General features: G+C 40.1%; 1 pseudogene; it reads right to left on the bottom strand.

Annotated features, from left to right (window-relative positions):
- Nucleotides 1-13300: 13300 nt before the first annotated feature.
- LOC145394430 (alpha-L-fucosidase-like) overlaps nucleotides 13301-14212 on the bottom strand; it is a 44620-nt pseudogene continuing 43708 nt past the window's right edge.

Here is a 14212-nt window from a genome sequence, read left to right as displayed (position 1 = left end):
TGGTGCCAGCACCGAACCCTGTGGTACTCCACTAGTCACTTCTTTCCATGATGAGTAGTTTCCTCTTAGTACTGTCCTCATTTCTCTTTTTATGAAAAATTCTTGCATCCAACAGAACAGTTTGCCTTGAATTCCTCCTTGATGGTACAGCTTCCATAAAAGTCTTTGGTGTGGTACTGTGTCAAAAGCTTTCTTGAAATCTAAATAGATACTGTCCACCCATCCTTCCCTTTCCTGTATTGTGTTTGTTACTCTGTCATAGTAGCTCAACAGATTAGTAACACATGATTTTCCTTTTCTGAAACCAAACTGTCTTTCTGTTATCATACTGTGTTCTTCTAGATGATTTACCCAAGCTTTTCTTATAAGTTTTTCTAATACCTTGCTTACAACACTGGTCAGTGATACTGGTCGGTAGTTGAGAGGATTTTGTCTATTTCCTTTCTTGAATAAGGGGACTATATTTGCTTTTTTCCAAATATCAGGTAGTTTCCCTTGACTCAAGGATTTCTTGAAAATTGAAAATAATGGTTTACTTAACTCCTTTGCACATTCTCGTAACACCCAACATGAAATTTCATCAGGACCACTTGCTTTTCCTCTGTCTAATCTACTTAACTCCTCTTGTATTACTTTTTCTGCTATTTGTATATCTGGTAGTATGTGTGGACATGCGTGTTCTACATATTTCCTCTCAAAATTTTTTTCTTCTGTAAAAACTAATTGGAAATTCTTATTTAGTGCTTCACAAATATCTTTCTCTTGTGTATAAGTGATTCCCTCGTCCGTGATGGATTGTATTATATCTTTTACTTTGGTTTTGCTTCTGATATAGCTGTAAAACAGCTTTGGTTGATCACTACTTTTATTTATTATATCCTCCTCAAACTGTTTTCGGGCTTCCCTCCTTATTCTTGTATAGTCGTTTCTTGCCTGTTTGTAATTATTATACGCCCTTTCACTATTGTGTCTTCTGTATCTATTCCACAACAAATCTCTTCTTTCTTTTGATTTTTTACATTCTGTATTGAACCATTTCTGTATTTTCTTATCTGCTTCTTTGTGCTGTGGGATGTACTTCTGGACTCCTATTTCATAAAATTCACAAAATTTTTTATATACAGCATTTAAATCTTGTCCTCTAAACTCATTTTCCCAATCAACTTCTAAGAAATACTTCTTTAGGTCTTGATAATTTCCCTTTTTATAGTTTAGGCTCTTTTTGTAACTGTCATTGCTGTTTACTATGTCATATGCTATCCTGAAGTTATAATTTAGTACTGCATGATCGCTTTTGCCGAGTGGAGGGTGATATATTAAACTGTCAATGTCATTTTCTTGCCTAGTAAATATTAGATCTAGCACTGAAGGTACATCAAGTCCTCTTTTTCTAGTGGTTTCCCTCACATGTTGCGTTAAGAAAAACTCTTGTACGAGATCCAGGAGCTTTTGGTCCCAACAGCTTTCTTGGCTATTTATATCTAGAGTATTCCAATTTATATTTGTATTGAAATCCCCAGTTAGTATAATTCTTTCCGATTTCTCTTCCATTTTATGTAGCAAGGATCTTATACTCTGAATTGTACTCTCTGCCAGGTCCTCATATTCGTCTCTTTCCCATGTGTTTGATCTGGGTGGCATATACAAATTGGCTACAATTACTTTACCTTCAGATGTGTCGATCTCTACTGCAATCAGTTCTACTTGTGATGGTATATCTAGGTTTATTTCCTTGACTTTTAGATTTTCTTAGTTAATATTATAATTCCTCCTCCTTTTTTTAAATTTCTGTCTCTTCTCCATATATTGTATTCCTCTAAGTTTAGTATGTCATTGGATATCCTTGGTGTTAATTTTGTCTCAGTTAGGCATATTATTTGTGGTTCATTTTCTCTGACATAATCATTCATCTCTAGTAATTTAGATACCATTCCATCCACATTTGAGTACATCAACTTTATCATCTTGTTTATATACTTGTCATAACATGGTTCTACTACCTTCCTCCTTTTTCTTCCATCCTGTTTGTGTATCACTTTCGTACCTGCAATCCTATTACTTTGTAAAAAAAAATTTCTTCTTGTCCTCTTCTGATCTTCCCTCATTTTTTGTTTTTGCTTCCTCCCTTTTCTCTTTCAGTAATTCCAGTTCCTCTTGTGTCAGATATCTTTTTATCCATACATTTTTGAACTCCTCTTTTTCCATAAGATTCTTTGCATTTTTTAGTATCTCTTCCACAGTGTTTACACTCTGGAAAGTCACCTTTAGAGGTCTTGTCTTGCTTTTCTCGTATTTCCCTAACCTTTTGTGTTCTTCTATGTCTTTACTACAGATTTCCTCTGATACTTCTTTCAGTAAGCTCATTACATTTGCCATCTCCTTTTTGTCTCTAGTGATTTTGTTTTTAATTTCTTCCTCTTCTATACCAGTGATTACTATTGATTTATTTATTTCTACTGAATCTCTGACTAACTTTGATTGTTTTGGATTATTCTTTTCACTTCCTTTTTAATGTTTTTTTCCTCCACCCTTGTTTCTAAGTCTTTCTTTACTTTCACCATTTCAGCATACGTGATTTCTACATCATTTTTGTAGCTTTGCACAGCTTCATTCACCTGTGTTATCTTCTCCTCAATATCACTGCTCTGGTCCATAAGACTGCTTGCTTGTCTAATTGTCTCTGTGTCATTTTTTAACTCTTCCATAACACTCGTGATTAACTACTGTACTTCCCATTTCACTCACTTTCTTCCTAAGGGTATTCAATTCCACTGTTAGTTCACTGATGGTTGTGTCTTTCTTATTGGCCTCCCTTCCCAGTTTTTCTATTTCTTCCTTTTGCAAGTGCATCTGCTTCTTTATTTCATCAATTTCATTTTTGAAAGCCATTTCTAGTTTGTGTACACGTTCAACCAGTCTATTGTGAGTCTCCACTTCAACCAGTTCTTGGTAGAAATCATCATTTTGCTTTTTACTTTTATCCCTTTTCTTTTCCAAATTTGTTTTACTGAAGTATGTATCCATTTTGTAATACTAAATGAACAGAGTGTGTACTTACAAGTATGCACGCTTTCCCCGTGTTGCTGTAGTATAAACAAACCCAGCTGACTCAACGCATCGTGGTTCTTTGTTGTTTGAACCAGTCTTATTTAAACTTATTATTTCTTTTCCTTTTAATAATGAAAAATCATTTAGTCTAACCTGGTACAGAGCTTGACTCATTCAAAGATACTTATTTAGGTAATGCCTCTGGCCGTGTTGAGCTGGTATGGAGCGCCGGTACAGACGTCCACCTCCGACGATGCTGTGTGTGCTAATTCATTTATTATTATATGAGAGTATGTGTGTGTGTGTGTGTGTGTGTGTGTGTGTGTGTGTGTGTTCGATTAGACTGAAAAGTGGTGGTGCAGCAAGCAGCTGTGGCCTCTGACTACTGGAAAAGAGGGTGTTAGGGTGTTATCAGGTGTTGTTAGGTGTGCCAGTACCGGTCCTTCATGCACCAATACACTGCTGTCACTAATAGCTAAATCAGTCGCGATATGTGAAGATTGCTGTATGTGTTTTTCAGTACCATAATTAAAATACTTGTCCTTAACATCCATAATCCATGATATTCAGTGGCAGTAAAATTGCACCAGAAGCGCATGAATGTTTATTAGGATTACTACAGAATAATCCCGACGAAAAATTTGGTGAAGAAATACATAAGGACTGGCAATAAGTTAAAATACGTTGATAAGGTTACACAAATATATCGTATACATTGAATTTACTGTTCAGTTTAAAGATATGGACTGCAGTGAATAGAAACATTCTTAACTGTTATGTAAATGGTACAGTACGGTACACCCGGTTAGAAATATAACTGGCAGACGCATTCGTAACTGCTAAATCTTGACTTTCACTGGTGTCTTACAGAGACAAAAGGGTGAAGCCAGACCTGCCAAACATGACACGTAAAAGACTTCACAACATGTCCAGGGACATCTTATTTACCCGGCGGGAGACAACTGTATGCAAGTGGATGTTTGTCGCATAGTCGTCATGACTCGGACGCTGCCAGAATGTCATGAATTGGCAATGGCCGCTGCCTCTTGCCAAGTCTATTGAGAAGACTGTTTTACGTGTACACAACTGACAATTCCTTATTCAGTGTAGTCATGGCATTGGGTAACACACAAAGGAAACTCTTACCTTTCCCCAAATGATTTTAGGAGAGACGGAGAACAAGACTTAAGAGTGTAACACAACTCTCTCCCAGTAAAGTATCTAGTAGTAATACGGAGTCTTTAAGAATAATCTGAATTCCTGATGGTATATCTAGGGGCCTACATATCACAATGGAGTAACCAAAGAAAAAACTAGAAAGCACTCAGAGAGCGCATACCTCCGCCAATGCCATTGCCATTTAAAAAATATGGATCCTGATGAGGATCTGTGGAGATATTGTGTGGAATACGTAGGATCCGGATCTGCCCGAAATATTAACCAATTATTCCTTGACCCATGGCCCACTCTTCCCAAAAGTTTTATTGAAATTCACTGAGAATTTCTGGAGACAGATCCGGATTCGGATCCGCCCCAAAATGTAATCAGTTCTTTCTTGGCCAATGGCCCACCCTTTCACCAAATTTCATTGATATTCTTTGAGAACGTTTGGACTTATCGTCTGGACAAACAGACAGACAGACAAACATAGGTGAATATATAGCCTCCTGCAAATTCGTTGGCAGAGGTAATTACTAACTGAAGTAAAACCATTAAATTTCCTATATATTTCAAGAAAATCAAATGGTTATCATTAACACAACCCAACTCTACTCCTTCCCCTGTCGTCGGGAATTAACTACCGGTATGTCTTATTATTTACACGTCACAGTGGAAGGATGTAGGCGAGGCAAACGGACAGAAGGTGTCGGGTATGGATGAGGAGGAATGATGGGAGGACGTAGAGTATGATAGTACCAGTGCTGAGGTCGGTCTAAATTCTAAATTCTAAATGTTACCTTGGGCGAGGAGTATGATGTAGAAACTGGCTGATATTGCCAGACTTGGTGAAGTTGATCTGGATTTCTAGTCCAAAGAAATCACACAACGGGATGTTAAAGATGCATCGTTTATGAATGAAACTGAACTGATATTAAATAGTACTAGTGTGCATTGTCATCTAGACTGTTGTTCAGTTCCGTGGAACAATTACCAGCATACAAATTTTTACATAGTGATGCCACAGTTTGTATGCCTGTGTGTTTATGTATGTGCATCTGTTTGTGCATGTGTGCGTGCGTGTCCTCATGTGTGTAAGGCGTTGAACAGAGGGAATGATGAGAAAAACATGACTTGGTGTATGGGTACAGGACACCATTATCAAGGCTTTTCCTGCCCATCCCAGTGTATACTGTGATAATCCTCCACTGCTCTAAATGCCACTTGGAACTTGGCGATGTCGTATAATTCCCATAGCCACGTAGCAAATACTTTTTCTGAAGGACTTATGTTCTCGTGATTCAGTTCTGTAGAATCTTTTGTAGGGAAATTGTTGCAATAAAAGAGAAATCAATTTATATTTAAATAGGCCCATGTGCTTTGTGGATTAACTGTAGAGCACTGGAATAGGACGGTACCTAATGATCACGTGTTCATTTCCTGTACGAGTAACGGGAGGCTGATCTGTATGTTACCAGAAGCGTTAGTCAGTCACCTCTTGATTGTTCGACGCTGCTGTAGCCTACACTAAATTTCAACTCAAAGAAGGGAATTTTATTGAACTGACTTTTTTTTTTTTCAAACTCTATTTTGCCTTATGTGGTGAAATATGTTACACTATTATCTGCATCTTAATCCATCATGTACAATAAGCAACACGAGATTATATCAGTCTTGTTGTCGTTGCTGGTGGAAATAACTTTTGCATAATCCTTCACTACCCTAAAACCATTCGTCACAGAGCACCATTATTCACAGAGTAGACTATACCTTCATGACAGTCTCACCCACCACCACTACCCCATATCACCCCACGAATTATTTTTCCCACATCCATTTCTTTAAGCCCTCCCACACCCATTGATTCGTCGAGGATGTAATTATTTGACCATCAGTGCACTCAGACCACTGCTTCAACAACATCCACGTTGGAAGATCCAATATTGGCTTCAGTCTCACTGCCTACCTCTTTGCAGGTGCCATTCTCTTGCTCAACACTCCCTTTTCTTTACTCCTATTGACTCTTCCACGTCGCGATGCAGGTCATGTGGTAGACAAGGGCACTGTTACTTATTTCATCCAGTGCAAACACTGTCAAAAAAGGTACCTTGATTAAAATGACGATAATTACACTGAAAGGCACTTGATGTAAAGTTTCATTCTATCAGCTAAAATATCACTGCAGGCAAGTGTCACTTTCCTGTAGTATCGTAGCCCAGCAAGGACCATGAATCAACACCAGCAATTGTCTGTATATCAGGTTTTTTTTTGTTTCTCTCTCTCTCTCTCTCTCTCTCTCTCTCTCTCTCTGTATATATATTTCAGAGAGTGTGTGTGTGTGTGTGTGCGCGCGCTAAGATGTGTGTGTGTGTGTGTGTGTGTGTGTGTGTGTGTGTGTGTGTGTGTGTGTGTATGTGTGTGTGTGTGTGTGTGTGTGTGTGTGTGTGTGTGTGTGTGTGTGTGTGTGTGTGTGTGTGTGTGTGTGTGTGTGTAAGCAAAGTTTATGTTGTGCTGGATTAACAAATTCAATTGTTAAGTGGTAAAATAAATTGTGAATATGTTTTACCACATATACATTCTCTTAAGTTTTCCTGGGTGTACTAAGTATTTGGTGTGGGCCAGTACTTCGTTTGTCCTATCCAACTGGTGTACGAGTATTTACTATCCTTAAGCACCAAACCGCCAGCCTCCCTGCCTCCCACCGTCTGCATCGTCCTAAAGTTCCCCTAACTGCTCTTTCTCCCTCACCACTGCTGGCTTGAAACGTGAGTCGACCAACTCAGGGTTGACATTCACTGAGATGAGACTGAAAGCGCTGACTGTAACTGGTGGAGCGTCCTTGATGAACACGAGAAAGACATCTGGTGTCAGGACAGAACAGGGAAGATCGCCACTGCTGATACCTTGAAGGAACAGTTGCTTCCACAACAAAACCTGCGGAACAACCTGAGAGCAAACTTGAGAGAAAGTCGTAGGAAAAGGAAAAGAAGCTGTAGGAGAGCAGACTTAAAATTTAAGATTGTGCCAGACCCAGTCGAAGGCCTTTCATTGAACAGAGCAGTAACTTTACTTGAAATCCCAAGAAGAGGATGACAAGCAATTGATATGAAAGGATTCCCACTAAAGCGTCCCCGATGAAATTCATAGTGGTGACGAGAAGGTTATGAGATTATTTTTCTTCAAACTCTTCCCGTTGAGGATAGAAACAATTGTACTAGGGTTTATTTTTACGTATTTACTGTAGATAATTTTGTACTGTCCCTAACCACGATGTGCTGCATATGCATTTGCTACGCGACTTGTGGCGTGCTGGTGACTAGCGTTGAGATATAGCTGGAAGGTGATGATAAGGGGCTGGCTGGCTGTTTCCCTTCTATCTTTAATATATTCTAGCAATTTCCAAACTTCCCAAACTATTTATTTAGGATATATAGTAGTGAGGGCGTATATTGAGGAGATATCTAACCTCTCTCCATCTAAATATCTCTGCTTAAGCTCAGTAACCTCCTCTAGACGTAACAAGAACAAGGTACAAAATATCCTACTGAAGGGAATGAGTGCGCTGAGGGGGATTTGTTTACTCAGGATGCATCTGGAAGGGGATAATGAGGGACTGACTGACTGATTCCTCTTGGCAGCACTAGCCACACTTTTAACTGCTTCATTCTGGTGGCTCTTTGCTGTTTGTTTGTGCCATCTCCATGCGATTTTATATGGGTTAAGGAGAGAGAGAGAGAGAGAGAGAGAGAGAGAGAGAGAGAGAGAGAGAGAGAGAGAGAGAGAGAGAGAGAGAGAGAGAGAGAGAGAGAGAGAGAGAGAGAGAGAGAGTGAAGAATTATCTAACCCCCCAAAACTATCTCCTGTAACTTCGTCTGGTTGTAATTAAGAATAAAGATAATAACAGTGTTGTGATTAAACCATTTCATTATAATTACCTCATTCATATATCATTCTTGCTCCTTTCACGCAAGTATATTTTGCATGAGAGATTTTTTGGGCTAGGGTGAGAAATTTGATGGCTAGGGTGAGATACATTTCTGACCCCTCTCCTGGACTGAGTAACAATCATCTACAGTCAGGAAGAATAAGATCGTCGTACTGAAGAGATAAAAATGACACTTGAAAACCCGAAAATTTATTCCATTATTATTAAGATGTAGGGATGGAAAAGGCCAAAACAGGAGATGAATTAATTACAAAAACAAGAGGGGGAGACTCAAGCAACTACATTCCACACTGTACTCACACAACGCCTGTAGCTGGTGGAATGTTATCGTGGACGTTGAACTCTGAATTTCCTCCCCTCCCAGATGCCCTCTTGTTTTTGTGCTTTATAACAATGTCCTTTTGTTCGTTGTTTGATAATGCCGAGACACTTGTATAATATAGGTTAATGGGAACCTGTGCTGTGATGGCATGAATATAGTTTGAGGGAATTTCTGTAGATAGGCTGTTGAATTAGAGATATAAATATTGCTTGAGAGTCTGACATATATATACATACTTTCGACAGTAGTTGATACGGGTAAATACAGCTAATAATACCTAAAATGCAGCCAGTGAATCAGCAGTAGAGTCGAGCTTGGTGATTTTGAAGCAAACTACCAGAATGACTGCCCTGCGGATGTAGAAAACTCGGAGGAAGTAAGGTTTCTAAAGAGGCTGCGTTTCTCTTTCTGTCTTGTCTATTGCCATTTTGGAGTCAACAGTCAGGGGTAACTCAAGCCGGACTCCCTGTGGTACTCGTCATTCGTCGCCCTCCCATTCCTGTCCACAGTGTCATGATTTGTGTCGTGTTTCATAATCAGTTCCTCCATCACAATAACGGCTGGGAATGTCCTGGCTCCGTCCTCAGTACAAGATAAATGGTTTCGGTAAAGACATTAGTACAACCTCTATACATCATGAGTTATTAAAGTGTTTCCAGCCTCACCAGGAAGTAATGATGATCTCTTGTTCTTTGCCGTGTTCCCAATCTCACCAGGAAGTAATGATGTATTGTTGTGTTCTCATTCTCACCAGGAAGCACTAATGTGTTGATAAGAAGAGTTGTATATCCGATTACAGTGTGTCTACGGATATGGAGCTGATTAAGAACAGTCATTAAAGTTACCAAACGACAGTGTTTAGCCTGCGTACTTAGAGCAAACAAGTAATTTATACATAAGAAGAGCAAACTGTAAACTTGTTCAGCTACGTGTTGCTACCTTTCTCAAATACTAAACACAGTATACGCAGACAACTCGTTACTGGTACACATGACGGTGACCCTGATCTTGTGATGCAACGGTAAACTTGATATGAGGACGCTTTGTTTCCAGAGGCTTTTCATCTGCTATCTCTGACTGCTTAAATCACCTAGGTAAATAAAGTTCACAATGATGCGATATACAGTTTTCATACATAGAATCAGTCTTGGTGCATTTTAAAAACGTTGTGGGTTGTCATCACATAGAATAACAGGTTTAAACTTTGAACAATAAGGACTGCATTCGTTTGCTCAGAGAGGATAAGGCAGTTTCTAAGTGGGTCGTCTGGTTCTCTTTTGACTCCGAGAAGTCGTGTTCTCCTAAGCGAATGGCTACCAACAGTCGCAATATACATGCACAAATGAACTCTGCATACTTGATATTTTACTTGCTAATTATGTGAAGGTGATAATGCTTTATAACTAGGCAGGCCTTCGCTGTCGGACCTATTGTCTATTACAGACGCCATAATTGCAGAGGGGTGCTCCGCCACCCTTGTATTGCCCCACTGACGAGTGCAGGTGCCTTGCTCAGACATTCAATACAACTAGGGCATGGAGGGATGTGTCAGATGCTCTTGGCTGGCAATAGGTGATCAGTAAACCACACCCACTCTTAGAGCTAATAGCATTATGGACCACATTCGTTAGTAGCACCATAACTAGCTCCGAAGATGTCCATTCAGCTAGTTATTATCATTATTATTCCTGCTACGGTTATTGGTTGTACCTGGCCGCAGAATACTGACTACAGATATAAACTGGAAGACAAGGCAAACTACTTTATGACGGTTTTGTTGGTCATACTGTTTGAATGTATTGTGCTGTATTCTGAACCATACCACCAGCCTAATTCATAACGTCTTAATCAAAAGTGTTATATATATTACACAATACAGCAAAACGTAATCTCGCCAGTGTTTACATGCATACCAGTAACTGTACTGTATATTTATAGATAACATACCGTTCAAAAAATATATAATACACGGTTTTCCATTAGTTTTTGGAGATACTCACAGGATAATATTTATATATATTAGTATGCTTATTTTATCCAACATAAAAACTATGACAGCAATGCCTTATTTACACAGCATAATAACCGTGGGTCACAGCTGTGTTTAACCAACACATCAGAACCATGATGTGCAACAGTGATTACGGTATTTCATCTTACACACAGCAGCCATAGTACAAAATAGTTATTACCTATTGTTCAAGATAATTGGAATAGTTTGTAACAAAAATAAGCAGTGCTTCAGAGACTGCTTGAACTACTGTATGTTATTTATTTACGACGTCATATTACTAACACTGGTTACTTAAACACGTTTTATCATAAGCAAACATTGTCTCATTTAATGCTGGTAAAGCCAAATATAGATATTTTACTAATGGTCAGAGATATTGCATGATTCCTATATTACCTTCAATGCTACTAATATTCCTGTCTCTAAAAGAATTGAAATTCTCGGTGTTTCGCTTAACAATGCCCTCAGCTGGACCTGTCATGTTAGATCACTTGCTAAAACCGCCTCAAAGAAACTTGGATTATTGTACAGAATCAGTAACCTCTTCACTGACGGGCAGATAGCTATAACTTTTAAATCATGTGCGCTCTCAAGTGGAATATTGCTCACCTTTGTGGAATGGATGTGGAGAGGTTGCACTAAAACAACTGGACAAAATTCAGAACAAAGCTCTGTTGGAATTATTAACAACCCTGCCATTACAAATAAACTACCTCCCCTACAGGTAAGAAGGAATGTTGCCTCCCTTGCATTATTTCACAGATACTTTTATGGCAAATGTTCAGACGAAGTTGCATCCATTGTGCCACCTCTCCACTCCTTCCCCCGCGCTACACTGGTATCTGGTAGCGCTCAATGACTGGAATGTCACACAGCCACATTGCAGAACTTCTGCCTATCAGAATTCTTTTCTTCCCCGAATTGCAACTCTTTGGAACTCGCTTCCCCAGAGTTGTTTCCCTCCAAACCTCAACCTACGGCTGTTCAAGTCCAACTGTTACAGATTTTTTATGAATGGAGGACAACCAGTAATCTGGTGTAGGGATGAGTTTTTTATTCATTTGTTTTTCCTTCCTCTGTTTTGTTATCTAAAAAAGCAAAATGTCATACATTACACAGTAAATTCCATGCATAATCGGTCATATCAAGAATAATCATTACGTAATAATGGTGTTACCATATAATTTAGTTATAATTTACCTACAACTGATGCTGAGAATGGATACAGAGACCTAAAAAATGCCACATCCCAACGTCAGGCAGACACAGGCCAACGAGGCGGAGAGTCTGGGGGGGGAGGGGGCTGCCTTCCCCCAGGACTAGGATGCTTCTGGTGGTGTACTGATGGCTTTGAAAGAAATTATTATAAAAGCTATTCGAATCCTAGCACTATTAAGAGAGTATTCTCCTGAATGTGTGAGGGTAAACTGATTTGTTTTCGGTTTGTTTTGATACATACGGTAGGCTATCCATTATTCACCAGCAGTTTTCATAATAAATCTGAACATGAAATTTTAGCACACACATGAATTATTTTTACGTGTACGCATATAATCGTGTACTGTGTATATTTAATGATAAATATTTGGAGATCAGGGCAGTCTCGAGCAATATAAATGGCAAACTCGTTCCTCTCCCTCAGGGACATTCCTTCCCTGACGCTAGCAGGCAGAGGTGTATCCGCATCTGTACATTGTTAAGTGTGGTGCCAGGCGTGTATCTGTGCTCGTGATTGCTGCTGGTGATGAGTGTGTGGTGATGAATATGGTTGGAGCGATTATCAGCCTGTTGCCCTCAACCCGTGCCTGAAATGTTTTAGGGTAGTTGTGCCGCAGGCTGGGGTGTATGAATATCAGCCATGTATAGGCTGAAGGGTGTAGGTGAAAGATTGGACCCCCTGTGGAACTCCGTTAGGGAAGTTTCGTGTACGTGATGACTTGTCCTGAAGCGTTTTGACAAGACAACATTTGGTATTGTTCTCCATGTTTGTGTTGTAGGCGGTTTCTGTTGGGAGGTGGCATCAAAGACTTTTTTAATGTCTGTTGTTAGCAGTGTACACATCGTGCGGGTCTGGCAGAGTTAATGCTGTCAGGTATGTTGTGTTAGGTTGATTAGTATATATAGTGTCTGTGAAGTTTAGTGCTTTAAAACCATGTTTTGAGGAAGAATGGGAGAAAATGATGAAGTGTGACTTGTTTTAAGATGTATGCGTTCAGATAATTTGGATGGCACGTAAAATAGTGTTATGAGTCTGTGTGAAGCAGGGCGTGCTTGGGCCTTGTTTAGTCTGAAGTAGAGTGATGTCCATGAAAAGTGCCTGTAAGATTTTCAGGGAAATGAGTTTACGGGACTGCTTTCATTAGTGCTGCTTGATGTTGAGGCAAGGCCATGTGTGTATCCAATATTAAGTTCTAGAATTTTAGGGTGTCATTCCAGTGGATGGGATTGGTTAAAGAGGGAGATTATTTTGAGGGTACTAGCACATAAGCCCAATTCCAGCTACACCCCCCTAGGGATCATCTCCTCCACCCACCTATGTTCTCCCATTGACCTCGTTTCATTCCATTAACCCATTTTCCTCCCTGGACGTATCTTTTCCCCTTAAACACATTTCTCACCATTGCTTCAGGAAAGACTTAGTGGAGAAGTTGGCTATTGCCTTGAGTAACCCCTGTCATGGATGGGCTTCTCACAGACCAAATGGAATCGTATACAGGGAGCTAAATTCTTCTAACAAGCATGGGATTAATTTCAAGGATAATAGTAAAATCCAAGACAGTTTTTCTGGTCCAGGTAGTGTTGGTCCACTTGGTTACTCCGCGACAGGATCGATGTGATTGGTGGCTGGATAGACCCCTCGCATCGACAGCACCCATGCCCACTGTCCGTCCACTTCTGACATTCGGGGAAACACCACTTGAAGCCCTCTTTTCACCGCTTTGAACTGCAGATAGAAGAGTGACGGATAGATAGATATAATAGCAGTAGTAGTAGTAGTAGTAGTTTCAGGCCAAAGCTAGTCTTCTCCGGTCCACCGTCCTCCTCTCAGGGGATAATGAGGGCACTGGGGGACGTCTGTATGACCGGGCCCGCCACCACGTGAAGGCATCCCTCTCCTGCACCCAAGTGATTAGACAACATGAAGTGTTATAAGCGTTCACTACGAGGATGTCTGATGTCTTACTCTTGTTTTTCTCATACACACACACACACACACACACACACACACACACACACACACACACACACACACACACACACACACACACACACACACACACACACACACACACACACACACACCTGAGATTCTAACAAAGGTGTCTTCGATTCGACCCTACTTCTTTAAAAACATCGCTCTCCGGCTCAGTGGTAACGCTCTCGCTTAGCATCTGCTAAGACGGGGGTTCGCACCTTGGGCGAAAAATTTCACTGACGAAACAGATGGTCATTGTCCTCCTTGAGCAAGAGGATGGGTGTGTGCGTGTGTGAAGGTCAAGGCTTTGCCCTTAGATCGGACTATATGTGCTCTCAGCTCTCTTCCGGGAGGGTAAAATGCTGATGATCACAACCATCACGTGATGCTGACCGACCCGGTGAATTACACACACACACACACACACACACACAAAAGCTATATCGCCTTGCCTTGCTAAAAGCGGACGATAAAAATATATGGTGACTGACATTCGGTCGTCTTCGATCAAATCTTCACCAAAAGTAA

Source organism: Coenobita brevimanus, chromosome 27 (assembly GCF_032717465.1).
Source record: "Coenobita brevimanus isolate Jiangsu-jjx chromosome 27, ASM3271746v2, whole genome shotgun sequence".
Lineage (NCBI taxonomy): Eukaryota > Metazoa > Arthropoda > Malacostraca > Decapoda > Coenobitidae > Coenobita > Coenobita brevimanus.
The sequence above is the reverse complement of the archived record's forward strand: the minus strand, read 5'-3'. Positions and strand labels throughout refer to the sequence as shown.